This window comes from Oryx dammah, unplaced genomic scaffold (assembly GCF_014754425.2).
Source record: "Oryx dammah isolate SB20612 unplaced genomic scaffold, SCBI_Odam_1.1 HiC_scaffold_24, whole genome shotgun sequence".
Lineage (NCBI taxonomy): Eukaryota > Metazoa > Chordata > Mammalia > Artiodactyla > Bovidae > Oryx > Oryx dammah.
In genome coordinates, this window is record NW_024070208.1 from 22,293,302 (window position 1) to 22,309,187 (window position 15,886).

Below are 15,886 nucleotides of genomic sequence, written 5' to 3' on the forward strand. Positions count from 1 at the left end.
TCATATTAAGGGACATAATTCAACCCACAACGATTGTTCATAGCAGCTTTGCTGGAAACAACTGTTTATGGAAGCAACCCAGATGCCCACCGACTGATGGATGGGTGACAAATTGTGGTATGTCCATATAACACATTACTCACTAAGGAGTAAAACAGATTGAATTACACATGTATATAACAGATGAATTTCAAAAATGTTTTGCTGAGTGGAAGAAGCAGACAGGCAAGACTACATCCTGTATGATTTCATATACATTAAATTCTTGAAATGAGCTATCTAATCTATTTCAACAACAGTACAGATCAGTGTTCGCCTCAGGCAAAATATGTGGGATTGTTGGATTGACCGGCAGTACCCGCTAGAGAACTTTCTAGAAAGATTAAAGATTTCCATATTTTGGCTTTGGGGACATCACAAAGGTGTACGCAAGTGTCAAAACTCACTGAATTACCAAACTGAACACATTTTATTTTATATAAATTACATCTCAGTGACGGTTACTTAAAAGTTCAATTGCAAGCAACTATTCAGTAATCTATGGCATAAAGCAAGATCTGTCTTTGTGAATATGTTCATGTTCTTGTATTTATTTAATATCAAGTATGACTGGAGCAGCTATGGAAGGTGTTAGGATTTATCCATCAGCCACTGGGCAGCCAGGGGATATCTATGTTTTTGTCTGTCCAGCATCCCTTTACCCTTTAGTGAAATAGCATTCACTCCTTTAGCATCCCTTTAGTGAAACAGCATTCACTCCTTTCCCTTCTCATAGTGATCTGCTCTTTCCTCATTTTAGTCATGTAATTTTAGGGAGACCTCCACTCGTAATGGACTTCTTGCCTATTGTCACCTCCTTGTCTGCTCCCTTTCTGCTCCTTCCATCTCTCTCTCCCACTCTGCTGACGGGAGCACTTCTGTGTTCCATGCAGTAGAAGGTAATAATGCTGAGCTGGAGTAACGCTGTACGGAAAGGAGGAAGAAAGAGAGGACACCTTGCAAGCACGCCCTCCCTGGTTTTGGAAATCTACCATTATCCCCTACTCCATTATTTCTAATTTCTTGAGCCAAGAAAACAATAAAATTTCCCTTTTTGTTAAGTAAGTTAAAATTTAGCTTCTTTCAACTCCAACCAAAAAAATCTTAGCATAATAGAATTTTGAAAAATCCTATTAGCTCTAATAAGGTTGCTTCATACATATAAAGGACTGTTTCTGCAAATACATTCACTAGTCTATACAACATTTTCAAACTGTCCATGTCCCTGCTAACTAGTATCACCTTGGACTCCTCCACCTCCCAGTACTCCAGAGATCATGTTGTCCAGCATACCAGGAATCTAACTTTTATTTTTTCAACTTTAATTGGTGGTGGTGGTTTCTTTACTGTCTGAGCCACCAAGGAAGCCCGAAGTGGCGCTAGTGATAAAGAACCTGCCTGCCAATGCAGGAGACGTAAGAAACTCGGGTTCAATCCCTGGATTGGGAAGATCCCCTGGAGGAGGGCATGGCAACCTACTCTAGTATTCTTGCCTGGAGAATCCCATGGACAGAAGAGCCTGGAGGGTTATGGTCCATCGGGTTGCAAAGAGTCAGACGCAACGGAAGCAATTTAGCACGGTGACGATTTAGTCACTAAGTCGTGTATGACTTGTGACTCCATGGACTGTAGCCTTCCAGGCTCCTCTGTCCATGGGATTTCCCAGGCAAGAATCCTGGATTGGGTTGCCATTTCTTCCTCCAGGGGATCTTCCTGAACCACAAATTGAACCCAGGTCTCCTGTATTACAGGCAGATTCTTTACCACTGAGCCACCAGGGAATCCCTTCAGATTTTATTAAATAGCATAAAATAGGGTGAGACATTCTGGTGGTTGCTTTACTTGTTGCAGTACTTTGAGCAGGAAGGCAACGTATTAAAACTAAGGCTAGATTTAAAATGTAAATTAACAAAAATGTAAAAATGTAAATTTCTATCAAGTTGGGTCTTCTTCATCTAATACTTCTGCAAGTGGTCATTTCAACCCCCAATTGAGAATTTACATTTACTGCTCTTCAGTTTAATTCTGATTTGTTTTCTCTTTCCACTATTTTAGAATCCCAATGAATCCTTATTCTGTCATCTCAATATTCTTCTCAGTTTTGTTTCATGCATTAAAGCAATAGAATGGGGGGAGGGATGACTTTTTGATGAATGTCTATGTTAGTTCTGGTGTTTTCCTAAGCTCTCACCAAGGTCTGCTCAATAATCAGTTTGGGAATTTCCCTGGAAGTCAACAGGAAGCTGATGGATCGGCAGCTTTCTACGTCGCTGTGAGCAACCAATCCTCCCTTTTATGACCATCAGGAAACAGTTTTCTATCTTTAGCCTTTTGGCATTTCCTCTGTTCTCCAGGGGATTGTGATGACCATTAATGTAGTCTCTGATCTCTTCTTCTGTTGATTTTGGTAGAAATTTGGGAGGCCAAAAGCTTGTACTCATTTCAGGCAACTTGGTATTCTCTAAATATCTCCTCATTTCTCTGGGTTTTTTGGTCCCTTCTAGTTTTAATCTCATTTTCCTTCATGGAGACAAATGAAACAAGATGAAAATGTAGCTATTTTAACTCCCTACATTACTGACATCACCGAACCTTGCTGAACATCCCTTTCTCGTGGTATTCTTGTGGGGATAAAAGGGGTGGTGCAGAGCAAAGGGCCAGGTGTGAGAAAACTGGTAGTGAAGGGTTGGGCATGTAGCCTCAGAACTGCTACTCAGAGCAGGTGATCCCTGGGGTTGGACACCGCTGATAGAGGAGGTCTGTCAGGGAAGAAGGGCGTATAACAGTTGCTTTTTGGGGAAATGGTATCTCTGCACATGTTCTTATCGCCAAGTGTTCTGTTCCTTCTGGGTGAACAGCCAAAGGCAAGTCTTCCATTCCTGAGAAAAACTGAGACAAATTAGCCTCTGTGGACTACATGGAAAGAATCAAGATGTGGGCACTTAGGTACCAAAGGGCAAGGGGGCTGAGATTCAGGGAGCCCAGTGGTCAGCAGTGCAGCTTGGCACCCTCAGTCAGACAGATATGGGAGGCGATTGGTGGGCATTTGAATGACTGAGGATGAAAACTGCAACTGACAGCATGAACAACTCCGTCCAACCTCCACATCGAGAGACTTGGCTGAACTCTAACTTGGCTCACGTTAGCTTAAAATCCTGTTCCTAGGATGATGACCCAGCCCCCTTGAAATGCCTGCCTCAGAAAGCTCAATGCCAGGGGCTTCCCTGGTGGTCAGCTGTTAGAACTCAGTGTTCCCAATGCAGGGGACCTGGGTTCCATCCCTGGTTAGGGGAGAGCCCGTATGCCGAAATCAGGAGCACGGAAGCTGCAACAAAGAACCTGCTTGCTACAACAAAGACCTGGCAGAGCCAAATAAATAAATAAATACCAAAACAGAAAGCTCAATGCTAATAGAATTTACTCTTTGTTCTAGCCCAAACCTAACTACAGACCCCTGTATCTTTGTATCAAAGAGATCCAACCAGTCCATCCTAAAGGAAATCAGTCCTGAATATTCACTGAAAGGACTGATGCTGAAGCTAAAACTCCAATACTTTGGCCATTTGATGTGAAGAGCTGACTAATTTGAAAAGCCCCTGATGTTGGGAAAGACTGAAGGCAGGAGAAGAAGGGGATGACAGAGAATGAGATGGTTGGATGGCATCACTGACTCAATGGACATGAGTTTGAGCATGCTTCAGGAGCTGATGATGGACAGGGTGGCCTGGCGTGTTGCAGTCCACGGCATCACAAAGAGTCAGACACGGCTGAGCGACTGAACTGAACTGAACTGACTTCTCTTTTCTTCAAGTATTAACTTTAATAAATTTACAGCTGTAAGTCTTTTCTCTGTCTGTCTGTGCTCCATTTCCTATAACCCAGAAATGTTTTTCTCAAGGACCTGGAAGCCATCCCTTTGAAATGCAGTCATCAAGAAGGGTAGCCCTTGTCTCCCAGTCTCTGTGGGAAGAGAGGCGTTTATCTCTCATATACACCAGTTGGCAGACATAGTTGCTTGATAGCAGTGACCGATCACCCCCCTTGACATTCTTCAAGACTTTTCTTTGAGCCCACACCAGCATTTAAAAACCTTCTCACCTTTTATTTTAGCAGAGTGGAGCTCGGCTTACACTGGGGTCTCCCCTTCTGCAATAGCTTGAATAAAAACTGTTTTACCATTTTAAAGTAAGCATGCAGTGAATAATTCCTCTTCAACAAAGAGTTCAGATCATGGTTGGTCTGTGATAGTAGGGTGCAGCCAAACTTTGAAGATGGGAGGTGTCAGTGGATCCAGTATGGTGGCCTTCGAGTGGCACAAGGAGGAAGCAGGAGGTGGGTTTTGTGACAGTTTTTGGAGGCAAGATGAACAGTTGCTGGCCTGGTGATAACATTATCAGAGTGTTGGATCATTGAGGCGATAACAGAGATAGTTATAAATCATGAACCCAACCGGAGGCTTCTCATGGGTACTACAGGGCTCTATCTTTAGCTCTGTTACCCTTTGTATCAGTCATTTAGAGAAATGTTTGAAAGGGATGTGAATAGCACTTGTGATGATCTGATTATGATTCCAAATAATTTAAACGGTTTGACTAAAGAGTTAAAATGGTCAGGCAGAAATGGGATAGGAAGAAGTACAGAGATACCGATACTCAAAGCGGAGCAGGCTATGGAATTCACATGGCCCAGTGCAAAGTGGAAATAAAGGGCCTGGGATGGGGAAGTCAGCCTCCCTCACACAAGCCCACTGCCCCACTTGCAACATCCACTTTAGGATGCTCCCTTATCTGGATCAAGGGTGGGCGAGAGGATGAACGTGCTATGGTCCCCATGAGGCCAAAGCAAGAGGGCCTCCACTTTGCTGTGCCCTAAGACACCATGGGGGTCATGCTTGACCCTAACTTTCCCTGAGCCTCTGTCCAGGCCTCTGCTGAGGGTGAGGGCAACAGTGGCTATGGGATGAGGATGCAGCGGGGTGGTGAGCTCAGACTGAGACCCCATCTCAGGCGGTGGGGGAGACAGCGGGAGGTGGCCTATTGGGAAGTGAGGCTACAGACTCTGCATGTACTCCGTTGTCCTGTGGACATAACACAAGTTCAAAGGCAAAATCATTAAGAATCTCAAGACAGTAGCCGCAGAGCTTTAAATCCCAAGTCCGGGCCCTTCTGAAGGTAGGTCTTGTGTGAATGTACTGGTCACAGGCCCACAAAGCTGACCTTGATTCTAAGGCAAAAAACAGTGTTGAAAATAGAAAGAATACCTTTCTTGGGACAAACCAACTTGAGCAGATGGATGGACCTACAAAGAAGTATGAGAAAAGCTAAAGACAGATTGAACACTAACTGTTGAGAACTTTGAAAGGCAGACTGAGGATTCAGATATCGGCTTGAGGGGGAGAGGAGGAGGGAAAGTTGAGAGCAGGGGAGTGACAAGGTGAACGGGGCGTTTTACAGCATTGATTTCCAGGGAGATGTGTTTTAGAAGCTTGCGCCTTTCAACTATTCTTTTTTGTTGTTTTCATACATAAAAACTGAAGAAACACTCTTTTTGGATCAAAGAAGGGCAGTTGCCTGGAAGGCCTCTTGCGCTCACTTTTTCCTCCTTGTTCTACGCATGAAATCTGCTGGAACTTTTGACTTTCTGCTCTTCCTTGCTTCTGGATTTTAACACCAGCAAATTAGTGTGTAAGATGTCAGCAAAAAATGACTTTCACAGGACAGAATGACCTTGCATTTTGGGTCAGCAGAAGAGCAAAACAACAGACATACTAACTGCTGAATTACAGTGAAGCTGTCTACGATCCTTTGAATCTCTCAGGGGAATCACAGCGAAACAAAATGAGAGCAGTGGCATCAAGCAACCAGCTTTGCATGCAGACAACAGGTGGAGATAAAAGCCAAACCCTCAACTTCCCTCAAAATATCAGAAAAAAAAAATGTGATCTTTCTGTTCCCCAGGGACTGGTAATAATTTTCATCTACGGTTCTTCTCATCTTAGTAGCAATTTATGAAAACAGGTATTTCCCTGGCAAACACACACACACACACACACACACACACACACACAGGCACACCCTGTAATCTCTTATCCCAGATATACATAGATTGAAGCTACCAGGGAATCAGTAATATAGTTTAAACAGTAGTTGTTGAGAATGTTATTGTTGTAAGAAGGAAACTCTATTAGGGTGGTGTGTAGCCAGAATAAAGGCTTTTATAGCGCTGAAAGCTTTTGGTAGAAAAAAGCTCTGGGTCTCAACCCAAGACAGAAAAATGAACACAAACCCCCAGCCGAGTTTTGTTTTCTCTCTGTCATCCTCTCACTTGCATGGCCTTGAGAAGTCAGCCCATTTCCTGGTTTGTCAGATTCTGACTAAGAGTCTTCTCCCAGTTGACCTGGGCGTTTTGAAGCAGTCTTGGCAAACAGGGAGCTTGCTTTACCCTCCAGGTGATGTCCCCACCCCTCCTTCGTCCTGTGGTCTCTTTCCACTCTTTTGAGCAGGTCTTGGAAACATGGCAGCTGTTTGGATGGCTCCCTGTGGTGGTAGGCTCATTTCTTCAGCGATGGCCACTGGACCGTCATCATGGGTGCTGTTCTGTATCAGAGACAGAATGGGCTTTCTGCGCGTGTGCTAGAAAAGGGATCAATGTAGGAGTCAATCTGACGGGGGTTGGACCCTGGCCCTGCACTTTCAGTTCTGTGACTTCTGATGGGTGACACAGCTTTTCTCCCTCCTCTGAAAATGGGGGTGCTGATGGCCACCCCCGAATAGATGCGCTGTGAGCATGAACCAAAGACACATGCATCAAGCACAGGAATTCAGTGGGCCCCGGGGGACTCCTGCTCCCTCCATCACCCGCCTTCCCGTCTCAGTTGCCTGTAGAGTCTCGGGTTAAAGCTTGTGCCTGCCTAGGGCTAGACGTGCCTTCTTGAGTATCAGAAGTCCTGAGATGCCTTGTTTGCTTCTCCGCAAGATGTCAGCACTGTCAGCTCCCTCACGGAGACCTCTTAGTTTGACTCAATTAAGTTGGAATAGTTTATCCTCTTGTTGTTTCTTTATTGGCTCAGAGATAAAATTGTCATCAGGGCAAGTCTGGAACTTGTCTGATAATCTGTTTTTAAGAGAATGCCTCTTCTGGCAGATGCCCAAGCCCTTGGAGTATCTCAACCATCACCATGGGTCTCCCTGGACCCATTTTGTGATACCCACTGGGAAAGGCTGTGTTCGTTGAACAGTCTTTATTTCTATAAATCAAAGTATACACTGGGCAACTGGCCTACCATCTAATAATTTCCCCAAATAATAGTTTTATATTGACTATTTAAAAACTAGCTATTATTTTTATAAGATATTTCTCAATGGCTTATGTTAAATAATAACCCTATACAAAAAAAAAAAAAAAACCTCATTCAGCTACCTTGACTTAAGACTGGTAACCTCATTTTACTCATTTTTAATGTAAGTTTGACTAGGAAGTTATATCCTTCAAAGTGAATTGGGTGTTTATTATTATTTTATAGCCACAGTGGGTATTTTATAGCATGTGCTTAAAACATTAAGTTAAAATTATTCTGTCTGTGTTCTAAGCTGTATGGCTTCAATTATCCATTTATTTTCATGGAAGGACAGACCTACAGTGAAGAAAGTTAAGATATTTCTCAGTTCAGCTGCCTGTGGAAATTAGGTGTTCATCTTTGGAGGGCTCCCCAATTTTCCTAGGAGGTCATCTGTTAAGACAGTGGTTGTGTCTGACTTTTAACATAGAAGAACTCCATTGCAGAGATTTGTTTTCAAATATAACCTTAAACTCACTTTTGGTCAATACTTATGAAAAATGCAAATGAGAAAGATCATATTTATGAAGGATTGTTTAGAGGATGGGCAAGGTATTCTGTTTGATACACTACAATCTCTCCGTGGTTTAAATTAGGAATTTAAAGAGCCTGTTCCTGAAGCATTATACCATCAACACTGTAAACACTCAGAACAATCATATGAAATTCACTGCTGTATTTATTGTTATAATGTTGCTGAGACAGTGTTCACTCCATCACCCCTTGAGTTTTTAGAAGACAAAGAAGATAACTTTTCTTAGTTCTTAAATCGAGACATTCTAGTTGGGTTTCTCTGTTATTATTTTGTGGGGTCTGTGAGTCACTAGGTCCCTCCTCCAATTATACCAAGGAGATTAACCGAGTGCATGGGTCACTGGGGGATTATTTTCGAGTTCTTTCTGCCATACCCTTAGTATTCTCAACTTCAGGAGTCTCAGTCTTAAACTATAGCCTCTTATTGACAGCTCACTTCTAGTTCTATGACTTTTTGTCAAGTTTCTAAAACCTATTTTTATTAAACATGAATCTTATTGGAAAGAGACATTTTCCATATGGAGACAAAATTGAAAATATTGAACTTTGGGATTTTACTTTTGAAATATTTGAGGGGAGAAGTAGATCTGCTAGGTGTTTTTTCTCACTGTAGTTGTCTTTTTTGTTTGTTTTTAGTGCTTTTTTTATTGGGGTAAAAGTCACATAATATAAAATAGACTCTTTTAATCATATTTCACTATAGTTTAGCAGTACCGAGTACTATCCCATAGCTGTGCAATTCTCATCATCATCCATCTCCTGAATTTGTCATTTTCCTAATCTGATACTCTGTCCCCATTACACGCTAATTCCCTGGGCATCTACCAATGGACTTTCTGACTCTATTAGTTTGGCTTTTCTAGATGAGTCAAACAGGTGGAATCAAACACTATTTGTCTGCACCTAATGTATATTTGGTTCCATGACTTTAATAATGTCTTGAACTCGCCAGAACCTGTAGTTTATTGATCTGACCACATTTTTATGTCCCATATTCTCATCAGTTCTCTACTTCCCTCCTTTCTCAACTTACGGTCAATCACTATCATCACTCACTGAAAAATCCCATCAGTTCTGTCCTCTCTCTCTTTTGTTTTATTTGCTTGACAAAACCCCTAACACCAACTAAATCCTGCTCTCCTTTTCCCCATGCCTACATCCAAGCAGATAAAAGTGGCTGGAGAAAAGCATACTCCTATGCTGACCAATCTTCCTTAAATCTGTGAGTGCTAATTTAAGCAGGCTCTTAAAGCTGGCAGGCACTCAGAGAACACTTGCCTGCTTTTAAATACCTAAACTTTTAGACTTAGAACAAAGCTATTCAAACCTATTCTGCTTGCAAATCTCCTAAAATAATTTTTGAAAACTATGTATCCTCTTGCACATTTTAAATGGTTATTTAAATTTTCACCAGAAATCTAAATAGTTGAGAATCTTAATTATAGTGTATTGCAAATATATATCTTTTTAGTTGCTAAACTTTTCTATTACTCTAAGGGAAACTTAATATTATAGTGATTTGATATCCATCAGTATCCATTTTTAAAAATGCATAAATAAGTTCTTCTTTATCAATTAGAAATTTTACATCAGTTTAGTTTTTCCTTGAACTCATATTTGCACTCTACTTATAACAAAGATTTTTAGAATTTATGTTATAATTCAAAGTATTTCATTGTTCATCCTATCATTGCTTTGCTGCCAAAAAGTGCATATATGGTTAAATTAAAATTGGCTTAAATATCTTGATTGTAAGTCTCTAAGTGTTCAATTTATAATCATGATTAGCACCAAAGTTACCAAAATTATGTATATATTTTGCATATTTTAGTAAATAATCATAAAGCATGAACAAATAAAAATGTTAAAATACATCTTACAGTAACCATAGGGCTGGTGTGTATTTTATAAAAGTTTGTTTTGAAAAATTTGAAAAATTTTAAATTTGCAAAGTTGCAAGCATGGCACAATGAACAACCACATACCCTTCCCCTAGACACGACTGTTAGCATTTGCCTTATTTGCTCAGTTTCTCTCTGTATAGTTTTCTTTGCTTGTTGACCCACTTGAGAGTGTTCAGCTATGACCCTTAATAACACACCGGAAGGTAGAGTGTGTGAAAGGCAGAGTGTGTGGAAAGCAGAGTGTGTGAACATGATGCAGATTGTTGAAAGCACAACTCAGGTCAGTCAGTGGACGTCAGTCCTGGGTCTAGACACCCTTGGGGGTATACAAAGACCTTCAGGAAGTACAAGGACATATACAGCTTTTTTTTGTTTTTGTTTTTGTTTTTAATGTGGGTCTTTTTTTTTTTTTAGTCTTTATTGAATTTTTTACAATATTGCTTCCGTTTTACTTTTGGGGCCATGAGGCATGTGGACTCTTAGCTCCCCAACCAGGGATCAAACCTGTACCCCCTGCATTGGAAGGCAAATTTCCAAGCACTGGGCCGCCAGGGAAATGCACATGATCTGTTTCCGTGTGTATTCTCTCCTTAGAACGCTGCCTGCTACACTCTCCGTCTTCCCAAATTTAACCATCCACTATTAGGCCCATATCCACTGTCTATAGCTCACTTCTACTTCCATGACTTCAACAATGTCTCAATGTCTTGGACTCACATTTTCCCACTTGATGAACTTTATTTACTAACCTTCCAGGACATCACATTGTTCCCACTTTCCTCCTAATTCCTTGCTCACTCTTCCTAGGACTTCTTTGCTTGTTTATCTTTATTCCTGGCTGTTAAATGTTGGCACACCTAGGGCTGAGACCTCAGACCTCTTCTCTTCGCTATTGTTACCTAGGTTATCTCATCCAATTTCATGGCAATACAACCATCGATGTACTCTCAACTCCTAAATTTGCATCTCCAGATTGGCCTTTTCTCTGAGATCCAAACTTGCATATCTAACCACCTCGATAAAATCTCCATTTAGGTGTATACTGAGCATGTCAAATTTAACATTGTCAGGACCAAACTCCTGCTGGTTTCCTCTTGAAACCTGTTACACCAGAGGTCTTTACACCCAGTAAATGCAATCCCATCCTTACCAATGTCCAGGTCAACATTTTTGTAGTTATTTTTCACTTTTTCACTCTTCTCTCTCTCAAACCCCACCACTGCCAATCCATTAGCAAAACCTGCTGGCTCTAGTCTTTTCTCATCACCTCCATAGCTACTACCCAGGTCGTGGCCATAGCCATGGCTCACCTGGATTTATGGCATTAGCCTCCTAACAGGCCACCTTGCTTCCTCTCTGTTGAGTCTGTTCTCAACACAGCAGCTGTTGCACTGCTCAGAACGCTCCAGTGGCCAGAATCCTCCTGGTTCACCCGTGAAGCCCTTCCTAGTCTGCTCCCCAACCTGTCTGGCTTCTCCTCTGGCCAGCTCACCTGCTCTCTCCCTGGCCCAGCCATACCAGTCCATCTGTGCATCTTATTCCGACCACACCTGCTCTCTCCTCCTGCTTTTGCGCTTGCTCTTCCTTCAGCTCTTTCTGCCAAGGCTCACCACTCTTCCAGTTCCTTTAGTCCTCTGCCCAGATGCCACCTTCTCAGGAAGGCTTCTGATAATCTGACTGAAATCCACAACCTCTGCCCTGTGCTCCTTAAACCTGCTCCCTGCTTCACTTTTCTCCAGAGCACCCGTTTTCTATTGTGCTATGTTTTGCTTATTTTCTTATTATCTGTCTCCACCCAGAAAACAGGACTTTTTTCCATCTTGGCCACTGCTAAATACATATTCTTTGTTTTTGCTTTACATGCAAATCTTCGCCTCACATTTGGGACTATCCTCAGAATTCTATTTCTTCTTCTTCCTTTTTTTAAAAAAAAAAAAACTATTTAAATATTTATTTATTTATTTGGCTCTACCTGGTCTTAGTTGCAAGACACAGGCTCTTTAGTGCAGCATGTGAATTCTTAGCTGTGGCATGTGGGATCTAGTTCCTGGACCAGGGATCAAACCCAGTACTCTGAACTGGGAGCACAGAGTCTTAGCCACTGGGTCGCCAGGGAAGTCCCTCTCTTTCGTCTTGATGTGGAATGAGACGTCACTTCCTCTCCCAACAGAGCCATTTCTTTGGGGTTGGCTATAGCTTCTGCAACTGAATCTCCACTGGAGATGCAGCCAACCAAGTTTTGGGGGCACAAGTGAAGTTGTATTTATCAATCGGGTTACCTCATTTATGACTCAGAAGCACACATGAAAGTCGGAGCCCGTCAGTATTGCTTCTGCCTCCCTGGCTGTTTGTTATTTTGAGTGAATTACTGGGTACATCCTGTCCCATGTCCTCCTTTTCATCGGAGGCCGACGCCCTCCACGGAAGCCAGTCTGCACGCCCTCTGCTCCTGTTTCTTCCACATCTGCTTCGGATTTCACTTGCTCTCCTGTCAAGAGCATTCTGCTGACATTTTGAAATCCTTTACCTTCGAAGCTGGAGGGAAAAAAAAAAATTGGAGTTTGAAGCATGGCACCATAAGATTTTATGGGTGGGATAAATCAGTTTGTGTTTTTATAGATTTGACAACCCCGCTTTGAAAGGCACAACTGTAAAACATCCCAGATTGGAAAATGTCTTGGTGGAGCCCGTAACCTCTTTTATCAGTGACCTCACCTATTAATTATTTTTCCCCAGCACCTGAGGATTTGAAAGTGGCTGACAAAGGTGTTAAGAACTGATTCAGAAGAGTTTGCATTTACACATAGTTTAAATGCACATTCAGAATGATTTCTACCTTTTAAATGTGTCGGTTATTATTCCAGGGTGTGTAACAGCGTGGCAAGAATGACATGGTTAACGTGATAATATGATCTTCCATCACTTTTATGAGACATTTGCATCCTTCCATGCGACACCTAATTGACCGTTGCCCCACCAGTCCTCCCCAATGGCATCGCCTATTATACGGAATTTATCGCCAGTGCTTTCCAAGTTAGTTCAATGACATGAAATGAAAATCTCTTTTAAATGACATTCAGTGAAATCTTTTCTCTGCCTGGAAAAATTGCATTTTGAAAAATATTTACTTGTTGTTGTACTTGAGCAAGACACAGTGCCAGCGTGTGGTGGGTGTTAGGCAGGGTACACCTGCTGTGGTTTGGAAGCACAAGGTCCAGCCCTTGTTGTGACCTTTCTTATGTATGGCAGGGCACTGCCAGTCAAGTGGCTGCTTCTGGGGAGCACAAACACCCCTCTCCACCTCCTTGGTCCAGATCTTCTTGTTCTGTGTATGTTTTTCTCTCTCTCTTTCATCTCATGTGAAAAGTGAAAATGTTGGTCACTCGGTCGAATCCAACTCTTTGTGACCCCATGGACTGTGGCCTGCCACTCCTCTGTCCATGGAATTTTCCAAGCAAGGATACTGGAGCCATGCTCTTCTCCAGGGGACTTTCCAGACTCAGGGATCGAACCTGGGTCTCCTGTATTGCAGGCAGATTCTTTACCATCTGAGCCACTGGGAAAGCACTCTCACTTATTGCCCCTCTGCTGGAGTGTCAGCTCCAAGAGGACAGTGATCCTGCTTTATTCAAGGAGGTGTCCTCTTGGGACTTCCCTGATGGTCTAGTGGTTAGGACTTCACCTTCCAATATAGGGGGTGTAGCTTCAATCTCTGGTTAGAGAGTTTAGATTCCACATCCTTCGCGGTCAAAAACCAAAACATAAAACAGAAGCGATATTGTAACAAATTCAGTGAAGATTTCTTAAATGGTTCACATCAACCCCCTCCTTTTTTTTTTTTTAAAGGATGTGTCCTCTAGCACATGGTAGGAACTCAATAAATCTTTGCTAAATGATGAATACTCTGACTGCCTTGACCTCGTTATTTTTGTGATTTTTAACACAGTATTTCATCCGTTCCAACCCATTCAATCCTTATTCAACAAACCATTGAGTTTTTATGATGAAGCCCCAAAGAGATACTATATTTATTTTTTTTAGAGAGGTGGATGAACCACCTCACCTAAGAACTGGCATCTCTTCCAGCTGACCAATGGGTGGGTCTCCTAAAGTGGCCAAAAACTGGGCTTCTCAGACTGCCTAATCCAGTTGGCCCAATTTTGGGTAGGGCTGAAGAGACAAGTGAGCACAAACACTGGCTTTGATTGGGGGAGGACAGCTGACTTTGTTTGGGTTTTTGACTCATTTGAGGACCAGCATGGGGATCAATATCTGCATCTTCTGTCATGAAATGAACGTAATTAAAACAGGATATTTTTATGTTCACCCAATGCCGTCCAGAACTGAACTGAGAAACTTATCCTCAGTATCCTGCTTCGAAGAAGGCAATGTGGATCCCCACTAATGTCCTGACAGTCCTTCCAAGGTCTCAACGTGCAAGGACCACACTGACATCTTCCTGTTTGCTCTCACAGCCCCAGTGTCCAGCATCCTTTCATTCATCAACGGTCACTGTTCTCTGTGAGTACAAGTTGGTGTTCAGCAAACATTGTTGAATAAGTCAAGTCATTCACTCTTATTTCTGGTTAATTGGGGGCTTCCCTCATAGCTCAGTTGGTAAAGAATCCACCTGCAATGCAGGAGAACCTGGTTCGATTCCTGGGTTGGGAAGACCTGCTGGAGAAGGGATAGGCTACCCACTCCAGGATTCTTGGGCTTCCCTTGTGGCTCAGCTGGTAAAGAACCTGCCTGCAATGTGGGAGACCTGGGTTTGATCCCTGGATTAGGAAGAAACCCCTGGAGAAGAGAAAGGCTATCCACTCCATTATTCTGGCCTGGAGAATTCCATGGACTGTATAATCCATTGGAGTCGCAAAGAGTCAGACAGCTGAGGGACTTTCACTTCACTTCACTTCTGGTCGGTACTGTTTTGGAAGCCTGAAGATATTATTTGTGGAGCCTAGAGCTTACATACTTTGTGTGTGGGGGTGGGGGCGGTGTAGGGGGAGATCTTCTTTAATGTAAAAGAATACAGAATGATGCATTAGGTATGGATGTAATAACTTATTTGGAATGAGTAAAGAAACTGTAACAAATTACTGGAGACTTAGAAGTTCAGGTCCCTTTTCCCAAGTTCTTTTTAGCCAGTTTGCCAGAAGTACTTTCTTAGAAATGTTTCCCTTTTCTCAACTGTCTTTCCTTCTCCATTTATTTGTTTGTGCCTGCATGGGGTCTTAGTTGTGGCATGCTGGATCTTTGGTTGCAGTGTGTGGGCTCCTCCCTAGTTGCAGGTGTGGAGGCTTAGTTGCCCCAAGGTATGTGAGATCTTAATTCCCTGACTAGGGATTGAACTCCGAGTCTCCTGCATTGAAAGCACAGAGTCTTAACCACTGGACCACTAGGGAAGTCCCTCCTTCTCTATTTAGAACTCCTTAAAAGTCCCAGCAATTTGCATGTAAAGGACCCCAAATCTTAACCTTCATCAGCTTCATGGTAATCTTACATCCTCTTAGTGATTATTTCACTGTGGTTTTGAGAAGGCCCTAGAAAGAAGAGAGGTGGGAACGGGAAGAGAAAGATAATGTTCTTGACTAAGTAGGCCATTGGCTCTCTACGAAAATTCTAGACACAGTCTGAGGCCTCAACTCGACTGCAGCCCAGAAATGTCGTAAAACCAGGACATTCTGCACCGTCTTCTTTTGGACCCCTGCCATGGTTCCTCTGACTTGTCTTGTCTCTTGTGACCAGGGTTTGGCAGCCACCAACATCCTGCCTTTGGGTTGCTCCTGGATCAAGCCTCGGGCATATGTAGAGTTGAATAAATTCCCAGGCTCCAGCTCTGCTTGTTGGCGATCAGTGGGGGAAAGGTCAGGTCAGTCGTTCTTACTTTCTTTCCTTCTGTTTCTCCTTCATTCTATTTTCTGTCTTCTCAGAGAGGGGAGCAGTGTTTGAGTAGCCAAGTCCTCTGTTCCTCTTCTGAAACCTAAAAACATGTTCTGTTTTATAGGGGCATGTGATAGTCATTTTCTTCTTTTGTGTCCTTGAGTCTTTTCAGTTTCTTTACAGATATTTA